This window comes from Ailuropoda melanoleuca, chromosome 7 (genome assembly GCF_002007445.2).
Source record: "Ailuropoda melanoleuca isolate Jingjing chromosome 7, ASM200744v2, whole genome shotgun sequence".
In the NCBI taxonomy this organism is placed as follows: domain Eukaryota; kingdom Metazoa; phylum Chordata; class Mammalia; order Carnivora; family Ursidae; genus Ailuropoda; species Ailuropoda melanoleuca.
This window is the reverse complement of record NC_048224.1, coordinates 105,889,533-105,907,076: the sequence shown is the minus strand read 5'-3', so window position 1 is coordinate 105,907,076 and position 17,544 is coordinate 105,889,533. Positions and strand designations below refer to the sequence as shown.

Sequence of the window (17,544 nt, the reverse complement as noted above, 5' to 3'; positions counted from 1 at the left end):
AGTTAGACCCAAGGGAAAGCACGATTGGGTCCCTGATCACATCTTTTGTGTGAGACTCAGGAATCCTATTTTGCTTTGAAACTATAGAATTCTATTTTAGAATGAAAAAAAAATAGTTATAAAAATGAACAATGTATCATGCATACAGTGGTGGATGTTATTGGAAAGAGATGGAAAGCAGACTGACACCGTTGCTATCAGTGTAGCTGATGTGATGAAGAGGCCTGGGTGCCTATGATGCTGTGTAGAGCAGTGTGCAAAAGGGCAAAAGAAAGACTAGAGTAACAGAAAAGAACCGAACCAAGTTAAATAAAAGACATATTCTTCTTACTCTGCCCTCCAACTAGTAGTTCTGTACAGGGGGTAGTTTTATCCCTCAGAGTAGATTTGGCGGTGTTGAGATATTTTGGGTTGCTACAACGATGGGGAAGGAAAGAGGAAGAGTGTCAGGCATCTAGGGGGCAGAGGCCAAGATGCCACTAAGCATCCTGCCACGTGCAGGAACATGCCCACAACAAAATAATTATTGGACCCAATTGCCAATGTTGAGTAATACTGATTTAGAGCAAACAGGCTGCTAAACTACCCTGGAACTATGTTAGTTTTATCCTTTAAATAAGAAAGTTCAGAATTACTTAGGTAATGGGCCATAGTAAGCAAGAGCTCAAATATTCCTGCTATTCTGCCTACGAGGTAGGTGGATTTGGGTAAATCTTCCCAAGGTACAGATTTGGTTCTATTGTAATACAACCGTTTTTTATGATCCACTTGCTTTTTTCCAAGGAAACGGGTGAATTATAATAAAATCATTGAGGTTCTAATAGCCGTCCTAATCGGGTCAGATGCACACACATACACACACAAGCACACACATACACAACTCATGCTTTTCTCAAACTTAGAGGCTTCAGTATTATTTTAGACACCTGGGCTCAAAATCATAGAGCTGTTGGTCCTGTCCCTCAGGCAACGAACGTTACTGTCAATGGTCTTGTTTTAGAGCCTATTACTCTATAATAAGGTAAGACTGTGTTTTTTTTTAAAAGCCTCTCCTTTTGTCCATTCTTGTCTATGCATACAAAATCTTAACTCTGGCATTCCCTGGTTTAACATGCCAAATACACACACAAAGAAACAATTTGTCTCTGGCATAGTTTCAGCGGTGAGTGACACATAACCCAACACAGTGGTGACAAGAGCAGTTCAGAGCTCTGGCCCACAAAGTTTTTTGGATTCCACACTGCTTCCAGATCACTATTTTGTCATCCCTACAATACAGGGTTCATGTCATGGTCCAAGATGGATAATCCAGGCTGACTTCTGATCCATGTATAGGCAGCAAGGGCGGGGGGAGGGCAAAGAAGGGCATGGCCTCCTTCTCTGAGGACACTTCTTGGAATTTACACGAAGAGAATAAGATACGGTATCATTCCTAGTAACTGAGTCAGATGATGGCAAGCTACTGCAGAAGAAGCTAGGAATTGTTTTTATTTTGGGTAGCCATACTACTGGGGTTCAGTTGCTAAGGGAAGAGGAGTGTGGTTAAAGGAAAAACAGCCATTGTTCTCTGTAATACAAATAAGTAAGCAATTCCTTATTGACAAAACAGTAGGTATCAAATTATTCAACCTAACAATTGAGGCTTCTAAAATAAGCCACACTGTGCACCTGGGTGGCTAACTTCGTTGATTGTCTGACTCTTGACTTTGGCTCTGGTCATGAGATCGGGCCCCGTGTCAGGCTCCACACTCAGCATGGAGTCTGCTGAGATTCCCTCCCTTTCCTTTTTTTTTTTTTTTTAAGATTTTATTTATTTATTTGACAGAGATAGAGACAGCCAGCAAGAGAGGGAACACAAGCAGGGGGAGTGGGAGAGGAAGAAGCAGGCTCATAGCGGAGGAGCCTGATGTGGGGCCGCATCCCATAATGCCGGGATCATGCCCTGAGCCGAAGGCAGACGCTTAACTGCTGCGCCACCCAGGTGCCCCCCCTTTCCTTCTGCCCATCCCCCCAGTTGTGTGGGCACACTCTCTCTCCTCGAATAAATAAATAAAATCATTTAAAAAAAATAAGTGAAAATAAGCCTCACCTTAGCTTTTCAGTCTCCTTTTCCAGAGGTTATAATATTGGTGACTGGCAGTGCTGCTTTAAACATGCTATTACTACTGTAGTTTCTTCTTTCTAGTCTTCCATCCTCATTCTTCTTGTTCTCCATTGACAACACTATCCATATTTGGATAAGAATATCCTCAAGTCTGAGTCTGTGTCTAGATTTTTTTCGCCACCCCCTAACTCTTCCCTTTGCTTCAGGCACCATCCTCACCTGCCACTGGCACTTTCGGTACCTTTGGATCTGCTGGAACGGGTGGCCCAGCAGCTTGGACCTGTTGCTAAATTTCTCTTGTCCTAGAAACAACAATTGTTGGAGAGGATGTGGAGAAAGGGGATCCCTCCTACATTGTTGGTGGCAATGCAAGTTGGTACAGCCACTCTGGAAAACAGTGTGGAGGTCCCTTAAAAAGTTAAAAATTGAACTACCCTATGACCCAGCCATTGCACTACTGGGTGTTTACCCCAAAGATACAGACGTAGTAAAGAGAAGGGCCATATGCACCCCAATGTTCATAGCTGCATTGTCCACAATAGCCAAATCATGGAAGGAGCCGAGATGCCCTTCAACAGATGACTGGATTAAGAAGCTGTGGTCCATATATACAATGGAATATTACTCAGCTATCAGAAAGAACGAATTCTCAACATTTGCTGCAACATGGACGGCACTGGAGGAGATAATGCTAAGTGAAATAAGTCAAGCAGAGAAAGACAATTATCATATGATTTCTCTCATCTATGGAACATAAGAACTAAGATGATCGGTAGGGGAAGAAAGGGATAAAGAAATGGGGGGTAATCAGAAGGGGGAATGAAACATGAGAGACTATGGACTGTGAGAGGCAAACTGAGGACTTCAGAGGGGAGGGGGTGGGGGAAGGGGATAGCCTGGTGATGGGTAGTAGGGAGGGCACGTATTGCATGGTGCACTGGGTGTTATACGCAACTAATGAAGCATCAAACTTTACATCGGAATCTGGGGATGTACTGTATGGTGATTAACANTGGGGATGTACTGTATGGTGACTAACATAATATAATAAAAAAACCATTTAAAAAAATTTCTCTTGTCCTGGGACCCTCTCAAAACTAGCAGCTTTTTGGGTGGTTTGGTAAATGGGTGAGGGTAACACACTCAAATGAGGATTATGCTGCCTTTGAATTCCAAAGAGATCTCCTTCAAGACACACATAGTAGCTCTCTGGTCATGGGTGCAATGTTTCAGCTGAGAAGTTGAGTCTGTACTTTGTCCAGTAATATTAGGAGCAACCAACCAATCTTATTATATTCATGATTTTGCCACATATGTTTGAAAGTATTCGATATACAGGACCTAGATCCTTGCTTTTTATAGTTGTTTGATTAGGAGTATCCAGTGGTGATATTTTGTCTATCTCTATTGTGAGATTACACCATGGACTATCAGTGTCCTCTTTACTGCTGGATATAGAGTCGTTAACATCCTTAAGTTTTCTCACATTAGAGCTCCAGAAACCCTAGAATGAATTCAGAAAACCAATCCTTAACATTCTGTTTCTGTAGAACCACTGTCAGTACCAAATAGGGTTCTCCAGAGATACAGAACCAATAATATATACATTTAATCCTTCAACGATGTAGGTTTGGGGTGCCAACCTCCTGTGCAGGTGAAAATCCATTTATAACTTTGGACTCCCCAAAAAGTTCACTACTGATAGCCTAGTGTTAATCAGAAGCCTTGCTGATAGCATAAACAGTTGAGTAGCACATATTTTACGTGTCGTATGTATTATATACTGTATTCTTACAAATAAGCTAAGCTAGAGAAAAGAAAATGTTATGAATAAAAGTATAAGGAAGAAAAATACGTTTACAGTGTTGTATTTATAAAAGAAAAATCTGTAAGTGGACCTGCACAGTTCAAATCTGTGTTGTTCAACAGTCAACTGTATACATCTATATAATAAGAAATTGGTTCCCAAATTATAGAGCCTGGCAAGTCCCATGATCCATAGTCAGCATGATGGAGATCCAGGAGAGCCATGACTATAGTTCAAATCTGAATCCTGCCTCGTTGGTTTGAGACCCAGGAAGAGCTGATGTTTCAGTATGAATCCAAAGGCAGGAAAACAAAACCAAACCAAACCAAAAACTGATGTCCCAGCTCCCAGGTAGTCAGGCAGAAGGAGTTTTCCTTGCCTCTGGGAGGGTCAGCATTTTTATTATATTCATGCTTTCAACTGTTTGGATGAGGCCCACCCACATTAGTGAGTGCAATTTGCTTTACTCAGTCTACGGATCCAGATGTTAATCGCATTCAGAAACTCTCTCACAGACATACCCAGAATAATGTTTGACCAAATGACCAAATAAGCACCCTGTGGCCCAGTCAAGTTGACCCATAAATGGGACTTTCACACTCCCATTGTAAAAGTCTCTGCTATAAACCTTTCATTTATTGGTTGAAATTACTAATGCTTATTGATTGAGTTAATTATTTCATCAAAGGGCACAAAATGTTTACTGGTTTATTTCAACATGCATTCTCTGAAGAAGAGAAATTTTCTCAACTAGTGCTATTAGGTTATTCTGAAATGCCTTCTCTTGGAAAACAGAGGATAGATGTTTAACTTTTCCTTCTATTTGCTTTGTCTTAGCGGAAGGAGTTCATTCCCTAGTTATGTTCAGGGGGGTTCAATGAGTTGTTTTTTGCCTTGTTTTGCTTTCTCTTTGTCTTTTATTTTTTATTTTTTTTTTAAATATTTTATTTATTTATTTGACAGAGAGAGACAGCCAGAGAGAGAAGGAACACGAGCAGGGGGAGTGGGAGAGGAAGAAGCAGGCTCATAGCAGAAGAGCCTGATGTGGGGCTCGATCCTGTAACGCCGGGATCACGCCCTGAGCTGAAGGCAGACGCTTAACCGCTGTGCCACCCAGGCGCCCCTCTCTTTGTCTTTTAAAAAAAAGGATATTTTAAAATTCCTAGGTTTCATTAATTCGTGTTTCAATCAGTTGTATTTATCATGCTTTTTTTTCTGCTTAAATTGCTTTATTTTTAAGATTTATTTGTTTGAGAGAGAGAGAAAAAGGGAGGGCGTGTGAGCAGAGGAAGGGGGTGTCACTGAGGGAGAGGGAGAGAAACGGAATCCCTGCTGAGCGCAGAGCCCTATAGGGGGCTGAATGCCACATCCTGAGATCATGACCTGAGCCAAAATCAAGAATCAAACCCTTAACTGAGCCATCCAGGTGCCCCTCTGCTTAAATTGTTTTATCTTTGGCTAGAGTGAGTCCCGTAATATTGGCTTCTGTGTGTTTTGTTTTGTTTTTTTGTTTGTTTTTTGTTTTTTTCTGCATAACCTCCTGGTCTTTGAAAGTGTTGCGTGTTTTCTGGAGCAACAGTATTTACAAATATTGTATATTCCCTGTCTTAGACCTAGAATCAGCTCAAGGAGCTTTGGTTTCTTGGCATTTGAGGACAATAACCTGAGTACTGATTGTGTTTATTACTATTAAGTATTCAATGCTTTTAAGTCTTAATAATGGACAAAATCAAGTATATACATATTTTTAAAAGAAACAAATAGGTTAATATTTATATTTATAATTCAAGTTCATTATGGCCATCTATGGGTATGTGGAAGAAAAATAGAGTTGTGGGGCGCCTGGGTGGCACAGCGGTTAAGCGTCTGCCTTCGGCTCAGGGCGTGATCCCGGCGTTCTGGGATTGAGCCCCACATCAGGGCTCCTCTGCTATGAGCCTGCTTCTTCCTCTCCCACTCCCCCTGCTTGTGTTCCCTCTCTCGCTGGCTGTCTCTATCTCTGTCAAATAAATAAAATCTTTAAAAAAAAAAGAAAAATAGAGTTGTAAAATATTTTAAAACTAATTCATTACTGGTGGGAGAGTCTACATTGTGTGAATGGAGGTGTCAGTCCTTGGATTCCCCATGAGAAGATTTACGTGGGGATCTGTGCTGGAATAAAGACAGTCAGAAGGAAAGTAGCAAGCACAAAGCAGTTTATTAAAGCAAAAGCATACTCTCAAGGTGGGAGAGCAGGCAGATTCCATGGTGGAACCAGCCCTAGGTGCTTTTGGGATTGGATATTCGTTGTGTCTTTCTGGGCTGGGAGGAGCTGTGATGTATAGTGGGATGGTCTCTAATGGAAACTGCTTTCAATCATTTGAGGAACTTCTCCCAGAAGTTGGGAAGGGGAGTTTTTGAGCCTACAAGGTTAGTCTTGGTAACCTTTCTCAATGAGGTAGGGGGTAGGGGGTTTAACCACATTGCAAATGCATTATAAAGAATCTGAGGGTTACCCTGGGGTAGAGGTGGAAGACTAGAGTGCAGGCTCCATACCTGTGCCTCTTGATCTGTCAGCCCCAAGGTCTTGGAAGCCACAAGGCCAGGATGTTGTGTCTCTGGGCTTTTAATGTATAGCTTATCTATCAATGTCCTTGCTCATGTCTCCTTCATCTCCCTTTAAGGACTTCGGACTCTGCCTCCTGTGTTCCTTCCACTGCTCATGTCTAGTTTCTACCTAATAAATAGTCTTATTTGTAGTAGTAAATTAATGTTAATATTTAAGACCAATTCATATATGGTAGGATAATGCATCTTTTGAAACTAAACTCAAATGTTATTTCTTCCTATAAAAGCACCTCATGATCCTTGAAGCTGGTATTTTAGCATAGTATACCCAGAAGCTATGGGGTCAGCCTACTTGGGTAAACTTCCGTCTATGCTATCTATAAGATAAACAGTCTTGGAAAAACAACTCACACATCTAAGATCCAGTCACTTTAGCTGGCAAAATAGAAGAATAATAGTACCTATCTACCTTAAATAATTAAGGTAAGGATTAAATGAGATAATAAATATTAAAATAATTGGAACACTGCCTGATAAATAATAACCATTTGGTAAATGTTAGTAATTCATAAATAAATAATGGAACATTCTAAATGGAATTATATTCTAACTAGAATTATTTATGTTCATTGAAATCATATTTAGTATACTTTAAGTTTCTTGAGGGCAGAGTCCACATTTCAATCACCATTACATTCTTATTTATATCCCCAAAAAATGAATTGTCTGAGTTCCTTTGCAGAATGCCTTGCACATAGTGCACACTCAGTAGCAGCTGATGATTGCAAAGTGTGTATCTGTGGGTGTTTATGTGTGCTTATGTGGGAGGAGAGAGACGAAGGAGAGACAGACAAGAGAAAGAGGTGGGGGGAGAAAAGGAATGAGAAAAGAAAGATCACATATGACATTTCCCCCCTTCATTCTTGTTGAACTTTTTTTTTTCTAAAGATGTATTTTTGGGACACCTGGGTGGCTCAGTCACTTAAGCATGGGACTCTTGATTTCAACTCAGGTTACGATCTCAGGGTTGTGAGATCAAGCCCCAGGTAGGGCTCCATGCTCAGTGGGGAGTCTGCTTGAGAATCTCTCCCTCTGACCTACCCCCAACTTGTGCTCTCTTTCTCTCTCTGACTCAATAAAGAAATGAAATCTTTTTAAAAAAAGTAAAGATTTATTTCTTTATTTTAGAGAGAGAGTGTTGGGGGAGAGAGGGAGAGGGAGAGAAAGAATCTCAAGCCTACTTCCCACTGAGCGTGGAGCAGACACTTGAAGAGGGGCTAACAGCGGGGGGGGGGGGGGTCTCGCTCTCATGACCCTGATATCATGACTTGAGCCGAAATCAAGCATCAGGAGCTTAACTGACTGAGCCACCTCAGGCACCTGCTTGTTGAACTTCTGAAAGAAAGTTCACTAGGGTGCTATCCAATATTTGTATGGAGATTAATCCACATACACACGTAGAATTTCAAAACCATCTGTTGTAGTTTTCCTTCAGGTAGGTTGATAGAATGTCTGGCTTACTTGCTGAGCAAACAAGGCCCAGTTCTCAGTTCTGGCAGCTGACCTTGTGGAATAACATTCACTAGGGATAGTCCAAGGACACTGGATTCCTCTTGTCCATCACACTGTTGGGTGATCTCACAGCCCTCTGTCAGGTCCATATTGTCAGACTATGGGAGCACCCTGGCAATTGACTTTCATGTTCTCAAGTTGCGCTATTAGGGAAAAACCAGCCTTTCCACGGGTGTGATTAAAGGTCAGGATACAAGAGATGTGATATGGTAGAATTTTGTCTTCAGCCCTATCCTGTCAGTGCAGTGCCTGAACTAGAGAAAACATCAACTCCTCAGCTTGTGGATCAAGGAACTCAACGTTGCAGCTATATAACAGCACGAGACCTGCAAGATTTGCCACATTAGAGATTATAGTTCAAGACTAGTGCATCCTTCCTTGCTAAGAAAGTCTGTATGTGTATGGGGCAGATGGGGGAGGGTGGTACTTGGAAGGAGGCGGTGAGGCATGTAATTTGTCATTATTATCATATAGAAAGAGAAATCCGTAATAATGGCACACTTGTGAGTTTCTTCCTAACTCTTCCTGTTCTCATCTCAGTCTTCTTTGCATGTTCTTAATTCTTTACTCTATTAATGTTGGCACTTTAAATATCATTTATAGTCCAATGAATCCCACATTTATATTTCCAGCCTAGATATCTCTTCTGAATTAAAGACTTATGAGCTGATTTATTCACTGCATTGCTTTATTCATTTTTTCACTCTTGAAATGCACCTCTGTGCCAGACCTTGTTATAAGTCCTAGGGAGATAGCAAGGAACAAAAATATAGTATTCTTTTGGGTTTATTATCCATATTTTTATCTTTTTCATATATTTATCTTTTATTGTTTGAATTGTGGATAATTTCCTATATGTATTTCCCACTATTTCCATGAAATAATATTTGAAACACTTACACATTTTTTTTCCATGTATTTTGACTCTCACTAGTGGTCGTTTATTTTCTCGATGCTTCATAATTTTGGATTTTGTACTCATTTGCAGTGCTGCCTGCATAGAAGGCTGTCATTCCAGAGCAGTTGTACTTTATATATGGGACCCATGCATCACAAATGAGTCAAAGGGCTGCACCAATGGTTCTTGCAAGTAGCAAGGTGGCCACTAAATTTCAAACTCAAATGCCCAATTTCCCTTAAATACAGGCCTGAGTTTTCAGTTTTTCTGAAAAACACTTTCTTTAAAAGATTTATTTATTTGAGACAGAGAGAACATGGGGAGGGGCAACAGGAGAGGGAGAGAACCCCAAGCAGACTCCCTGCTTCACTGAGGAGTCCAACGCAGGGCTCAATCCCATAACCCATGAGATCATGACCTCAGCTGAAACCAAGAGTCAGGTACTTAACTGACTGAGCCACTGAGGTGCCCCAAACATTTTTTTAAAACATATTATTTATTTATTTGACAGAGAGAGAGACAGCAAGTGAGAGAGGGAACACAAGCAGAGAGAGTGGGAGAGGAAGAAGCAGGCTCCCAGCGGAGCAGGGAGCCCAGTGCGGGTTTCGATCCCAGGACCCTGGGATCACACCCTGAGCCGAAGGCAGATGCTTAATGACTGAGCCACCCAGACACCCCACATTTTTGTTTTCTTATCCAGATTTTAGATTGAACCAGAAAAGCTTCCTGGTTGTGTCCTTACTGTGTGGAGAAGATATTTATCTCAGTCATTCTTTACTTTTCTGAAGACACAGGCATTTTGAGTGTCAAGAACTGTACTCTTTCAACCTTTTGGTCATTAAAACAAAACCTCTAGGGGTGCCTGGGTGGCTCAGTTGGTTAAGCATTTGACTCTTAGTTTCGGCTCAGGTCATGATCTCATGGGTTGTGGGATTGAGCCCTGCATCAGGTTCCTTACTCAAGCAGGAACTCTGCTTGGGATTCTCTCCCTTTGTCCTCTCCCCAACACTCCCCCCACCCCTGCCCCCATGCACATGCTCTTTCTCTCAAATAAATACATAAATCTTCAAACAAAACAAAACCTCTAGGGTATTTCAAGCCTCCTCCCCTCTTGTCAACAGCTTCGGTGTCAACTTGAATGTTTAAGAGTATCTTCTTCTTTGTTATTTTTATTATGACTATTAAATATTTAAACCATATAAAAAGTATAGAAAATAACATGAAAAAGACTCAAAATACTGGGGCTCCTGCGTGGCTCAGGTGATTAAGTGGCTGCCTTCCACTCAAGTCCTGGGATCAAGCCTGAGTCCAACTCCTTGCTCAGTGGGGAGCCTGCTTCTCCCTCTCCCTCTGCCTGCCACTCCTCCTGATTGTGCTCTCTGTCTCTCTGGGTCAAATACATAATAAAATCTTAAAAAAAAAGATTCAAAATACCATATACAGAGATTAAACATAAAATGTTATCAGTAAAATAGAAGTTTTCTGTCAAAACTTACCCAATTTTATTCCCTCTCTACCCTCTTCAGATGTAAACTTGGTTCTGAAATTATAAATTCCGTGGAAATTTTTATACTTTTACCACATTTCCATGAGCCCCCAAATATACATATTTTTCTATGGTATCAGTGTTTAGTATATATCTTTCTGCAACTTTAATTTGGCAAAAAAAAAAAAAGCTGTGAGATTAAATCATGTTGATATATGTAGCATTAGTCATTCATTTCCATTTTCCATATTGCATTTCATTGTATAAATATGCCACAATTTATCAATCCATTTATTTTCTGTTTGTAGACATTTAGGGTATTACCACATTTTGATATTAAATGCAATGCTCCAAGGAATATTCTTACATAAGTCTCTTTGTACACAAGGGTTACTCTTAGTATGTATACCTAGTAATTGCTGAGTCCTAGAGTACATTAATTTTATTTTATTATTATTTTTTAAAGATTTTATTTATTTATTTGACAGAGATAGAGACAGCCAGCGAGAGAGGGAACACAAGCAGAGGGAGTGGGAGAGGAAGAAGCAGGCTCATAGCGGAAGAGCCTGACGTGGGGCTTGATCCCATAACGCCGGGATCACACCCTGAGCCGAAGGCAGACGCTCAACCGCTGTGCCACCCAGGCACCCCTAGAGTACATTAATTTTAAACTTTACTTTTTCTAGGTTACTTTCCAAGGTTGTTTTTAAAATCAGTTTGCAACTACCAACCAACAGTGCATAAAGTTTTCTATCATTCTACATACTTATCAACATGATATTGTCAGACTTTTAAATTTTTACCAGTCTAATGAAACTAAAATAATGTATTTTTATTGTGATTAACTTGTATTTCCCTAATTAATATGAGGCTGAACATCTTGAATATTTACTAATTTTTTGTTTTATGTATTTTTCACTGCCAATTCATGTGCTTTATTTTCCAGTGAAATGTCTTTCTTTAAATTATCTATAAGGATTCTGTATAAATTCAGATAATGATTTTTTATGCATTTTGAATATCTGTCCCCGATCCTTTTAAAATTTTTTTGTGTGATTTGAGAACTAATAAATTTTTTAATTTCAAAACATCCAAATTTATCAATTTTTTAAATGGTTTATACCTTTTATATCTTGTTCAAGAATTTCTTCCTATCCTGAGATCATTAAGGCATTTTTCTGTTTTTTGTACAAAATTTTTAAAGTTTAACTTCATGTTTTGTGTTGTAATCTGCATGGAATTTATTTTTGCCTATGGCTGGAGTCAAGATTTCAAATTTATTTAAGCCACATGTATAACTATTATTGACTAGTGCATTATTTTTCCACTGGTCTGTAACACTTAGTCTTCTATTTGTCAGGTTTGTATGGGAGCAAACACAAATGATCACAGTGTCAAATCAGGCTCATACAAATTATAGATCTGACCTAGTATCAAACTTTACAAATAATTTTAAGCACACCAGTAATTAAGAAATCCAAGTAAAACAAACTGGTGTTACATAGAAGGTGCTGTGGGCCTGATTATATGAGGTCTTTGCAGAGTGTTTTGTAGGCTGTCACTTACAAAGATGAGTGCTATATTAGTCATGAAACATCTCCATTTTATGTTCCAGTAGTTACATTTCCTAGGTATCTATGGCCCCCAAGCTCATAGATTCCAAATTCGTTGTCCATAAGACAGCCTAGGCACACTAGAAAATAGCATTTCCTTTTCTATGAGCTAATACCACAAATACATTTGCTAGAAGATCTTTCATTAAAATGTTTATGAGGAAATTTGAACAGGCTGCTTTCTTTCTCCATTTTGTGGGGGCATCTCCCTCTTCTGTTTGACAGTAGATCTCAATCCTGCTGTTAACCATTTTCTTTGTAAGATGTATAAGTGGTTATACTTTTGGGTCCCTGTTATCTTCTATCAATCCGTCATTTCCTATACCAAAATTATGTTGAATTAATGAGGACGCAAGAAAGTGCAGCACAGTAGTTAAGAATGCAAGCTAGACTGATTATATTTAGTCCTGATTCTGCTTTTTAAAAACAGTTAAAAATTGATGATATCTGGTAGAGTGATTTCCCGGCTGCCTCCCACCACCCCCAGACACACACATACTTTTCATGTGCTTTGTTATTCTTCTTCAAAATTATATTGACTGCTTTTACCTTTGATATCATCTCTGTATGTTATAGAATGAGCTTTTCATGAATTTTGAGATGAGAGTAATTATATTAAATTGATATCTTATATAATAGTCTTCCTATCTTTGATTATAGAATATTTCTCTATCTATTAAGGTCTTTTATGAGTTTGCTTAATCTTGAAAATTTTCTCCATAAAAGGCTTGTATGTCTTCTTTGGATTATTGTACTAAGTACCATGTATTGTTGGCTGATATGACTAAATGTATTTATTTTTAGAAAAGTATAATTTTAATTTATTCTTGGTGCGTAGGAATTCAATTTATTTCTTACATTGTTATACCCACTGACTTTGCTGAATTCTAATTAATTTCCTAATTTGTCTATTTTATTTTTCTAAAGATAAACAGTATTTATGAACAATGAGTTTTCTTCCATTTTTTCCAGTTATGTTACAAATTAAATATTTTCCTTGTTTTGCTGAGTTTATCTAGGACTTATAGTATTTGATGAATAGAAGCACTTACTTTTTGACTATAAAGACAATTCTTATATTGTTTCCCTCTGAAGTATGTAATCTGTATTTTTTTTAGTCCTTCTGTCAGGTAAAAGAAGTTCTTTCTACACATAGTTTGTAATATATTACCTTGAATATGTTTTAAATGACTTCAAATATATATTCTGAGATGGTTGTGTATGTTTTTCTTCAATTTGTTTATATAATGGGTTATGTTAATAGACATTTTAAAATTAGATACTGTTATATTTCTAAATAAACCAAAACTAGTCATGCTATCTCATTTATTTTTGAATACATAGTGGGTTCTGTCTGCTAATACTTAAATAGGATTTTTTGTATCTGTAGTTATAATTTTATGTCTTAAGCTCATTATTTACATAGTGTCCATCTCTGATTTTGTATCATATGCATTATTTTCAAAAAATGGGGAGCAATGTGTTTCAGTATGACACTATAACTTGTAAGTGTGGCAGAGCTTCTAAAAAATTTGGCTGTTAAGTGTGCATATAAAGTGAGTATATTTTTGATTCAACATTTAAGATTTTCTCAAACTAATTTTAGTAATTTTTATAGTGTTCTCAAATTCATTCACTTCCTATTAAGTTTAAAATTTACTCATAGAAAATCCCTCAGAGAATTTTTCTAGTTATGAACCGTTTTCACTATTAGTGTTATTTGCGTGTGGAATCTTTCTTCTTAGTCTTCTCTGGTATGTGATTGTTTTTTATAAACATATCATTTGTGCTTGATTGAATCAAGGTGCATTCTTGAATCATTTTGGCTGGATTTTCATATACCATTAATGAGCTTTTTCACATTTTTAGTCTATCAATTTTTAGCATGATATGTATACAAATAAATGAGAAATTTCTGTTAAAATGCATACCATAATTATGGTTTTAAATTTTTTTCTTCATAATTTTCTTGAGTTTTGGTTTTGCTTTACATTTTATGGGGCTTGCTATTAGGTGTACAAAAGTTCAAGCCTGTTTTATGTGGTCAGTTCCTCTTTTAATGGGATGAAGTAACTGTCTTCCTTTCTGGTAACACTTTATGCCTTAATGTATATTTAGTTTGATGTTTACTTATGTATCTCATTTGCCTGTGATATATTTTCACATTCCTTAATGTATTTTCCATTTACTTTTATTGTAGGGGTGTCCTTATGTACAGCTTGTATCTGTTATAACTATTATGTAGATTTTTGTTTTTTTTTTAATTTTTAAATCTGAAGTCTTTTTTATTTAATTGGATTTATTTATATTCAGTGTATATGGGCTTTTGAATGCAGTATAAGTACAAACTTCCTTTCTTATATGGGCCAAAGGCTACTGAAAGTATTCTGGTAAATATTTAACAAAAATTTCTCAAGAAAAAAAAAGACAGAAAGGAAAAGAAAAGCCCCAGTTTGTAGTATTTGCCTGTTACTGCAGTGTAAATACTACTGCATGAATGATTTCAAACTACCCTCACTGACAAGATAAATACTGCTGGTTTTGTCCACAACTATATATCTAGTACGTAGACCAGTACCAGACATACACTAAGTGCTTGGTTAAAAAAAAAAAAAAATTGTTGAACAATAGAAAAAAAATTTGTGGGATGATGTAAAAAGCAAGATGAAAGTATGAAAGTAGGGTTCCTTCCCTTGCGTATCATCAAATTGCATTCCAAAGAAGAGGACTGTCATAAAAAATGCTATTTACAAAGTATCTAAAAATTATTTTAAAAAATGGTTACATACTTACTCATATGATGTCTCTTCCCTCCCAAGGGCCTGTGATATAATTCCGACATAATAAACAAACTAAGCTGGGCTATCAGACTGGTATGGGATCAGTTAAGCCCTTTTCAAACTTTATGTACTACCTAGATTATCTCTCTAAGCCTCAATTTCATTACCTATAAAATGTGTTTTTTTAGCAACTACCTCACATATTTGTGGCAAGGAGTAAATGGAATAAAAATGAAATTACACAGCGCCTTACTTAGCCTATCGCAGATTTGTGCAAAGAAGCTAGCTCCCTTCACTTATTATTTCCTTCTATTTCCTCCCTCCACTTATTTGGAGTCATTTTTAAGCATTATCTAGAATTACTCATTAAGTTTTGAACATACGCAAAGTACTGTGAGGCTGCTGTGTGTGGGTTCTAGGGATAGTGTATCAGTTTTCTAACGGCATAATAGTTTTGTGTAACAAAGTATGTCAACAGTCAGTGGCTCAAAGACAGCAGTTCAATAATTTATGCTCGACTGTTTTTTGGTCTTGGAAGGGCTTCCTTCCATGACTGGGGGTTGCACTGGTTGCAAGTTGGAAGTTGAAGCCTCTGGCAGTAGGCTTGCTATAGAGTAGAGTTACTTGGTTCTGCACTCACATCCTTCCAGCAGGCAAGATAGGCAAGTTCTCATGGAGATAGCAAGAATCCAGTATGATGAATCTACGCCATTGACTACTGCTCGGTTGATCAAAGTAAGTCATGTCTAAGTCCTGAGCCGGTGGGGGGTGGGAGGTGTGCTAACGAAAGGCTTGGATACAGGTATGTGTGAACAGTTGTGGCCATTAATGGCTATCTGTATAGTGAAGATAAGCTTTAACAGTAAGGTTTTATCTCTAACCTTTAAGAATTCAAATATCCTTAATATACAGGATACATACAGATAACTAAATCACAAAGGAGTGTAAAGAACATAGAAAGGGATAATCACTTCACCTCAAAATAACCGAGAAGACTGTTAAATAGGGTTTGCAGCTTGACATAGAAAATGGGAGAAGGGAGGAAGCTCATTGGAGGAAAAGGATAAATGAGCAGAAGCATGAAGTAAGAATGAGTATGGTATCTGGAGGAAAGGGTGGGAAGCCAAGCTAAAGCAGGTGTCTATTGGTGTATGTTAAAATATGGCTTCAGACTGCTTTGGACTATGGTATCTAAATGCTTTATATCAGATCACAATTTATTGCTTCTCCTTTCAAGATAAATAGAAATATGTAGGACACACTTCAGGTACTTAAGCATTGAGGTTGAGATGTTATGGAAGGTAAGAAAATAAAAACAGTTACTTGGGAATGGACCTATAATCAAATTATTTACAACACATGGATAAATGCTTCAGATAATTAAAAAGAAAATAGCATCATAAAACTAATGTTATAAAATCTCAAATAAAGTATATGGTGAAATGTTGAAATATACTTAGATGCTATTTTTTCAGAGTATATTAAAGAGTAAATACCATAATTTCTGATATCAAAGGATAAATCAGATTAAGATTAATTTCTGAGTTAAGTACTCAACATAAAGATGCATTAAGGACACATGATATCTTACTGTTTACATTGACTATTTTATTTTATTTTTTACTATAGGCATACTACTAGGAAAGAATGTGTTCACTTTCTCATTTCAGTGCATGCTTTAGAATAATTTGATATATTTTTTCAGGAATTCCATGAGGTTGGTAAACTTTTCAGTTGAGGAATACTTTCTTATCACTCAGCTAGGTAATTTTTGCCTTATGAAGTCAGAAAGAGAGGGGGGGACAGAAATATATCAAAATATATTATGTAAATTTGTTTCCAGAGCCATTCATATTGCCCAATGTATGTCACAAATATACAATTCATAGAGTTTACTTGTAAGTGCATTCTGATATAAATTAGAGGCTATCTAAAGGCTCAGGGTTTGACTTGAGCAAAATTATCCATTCCATTTTCTCAAATAGATTGGCAAACCCAAATATTGCAATATTTCACTCTAATAGTAAATTTCATTTGTTTTATGTTAATTAATTCCCTCTCTAATATACAGATTAGTTTCTTTTGTGCCATGCATTCATATAGTCACTGGTAAAGTAATAGATTGCTACCCATATGGTGATCACATTTTTAAGTCAGTGCTGTAGGCTAAAGGAAGCAGTTTGAAGTTTCGGGGAATCAAGCTAAAAACTACGCAACAATAACATTCCGTATGAAAGTACCACATCATTTATGCCAATGTGAATTGTTAAGATGAACTTCATTCTGAAATATCAATTATTTTTCTTATACTACTGTATTAGATCTACCTAAAATAGTACATGCATATTCTTGTGTGTATTTAGAGTACCCCCAAATATGTTCTCACATAGCAAGGGACACTAGAGAGAGAAATGCAATATTACAATCAGGGTTGACATTTAAGGGTCAGTGAATAAAGTCCATCAAACCACAAGTATTTATTCTTGAGTTACTTTAGGTACATTGACCTTGACTCTACTCAACCTCCTAGGTTTGCTTTCATATATGGCTCAGAGTACAGTTTGCTTTAGCTAACAGTATCATAAATTTAATCAAAGTCTTTTGAAGTGTATTTTTCTCCTTCAGTTCTATTGTTGGTTTTAAATCAATTGGTCCCTATTTTAAATAGTTTATGGCAGTAGTTCTCAAATTTTGGTCTGAGATCCCCTGTACACTAATAAAATTTATCAAGTTCCTG

At 37.5% G+C, this 17,544-nt stretch overlaps 1 pseudogene; it reads right to left on the bottom strand.

Moving 5' to 3' along the window:
* The window catches only part of LOC109488874, an 80,870-nt pseudogene extending 72,751 nt beyond the window's left edge, over nt 1–8,119 (bottom strand).
* Nucleotides 8,120–17,544: the final 9,425 nt, after the last annotated feature.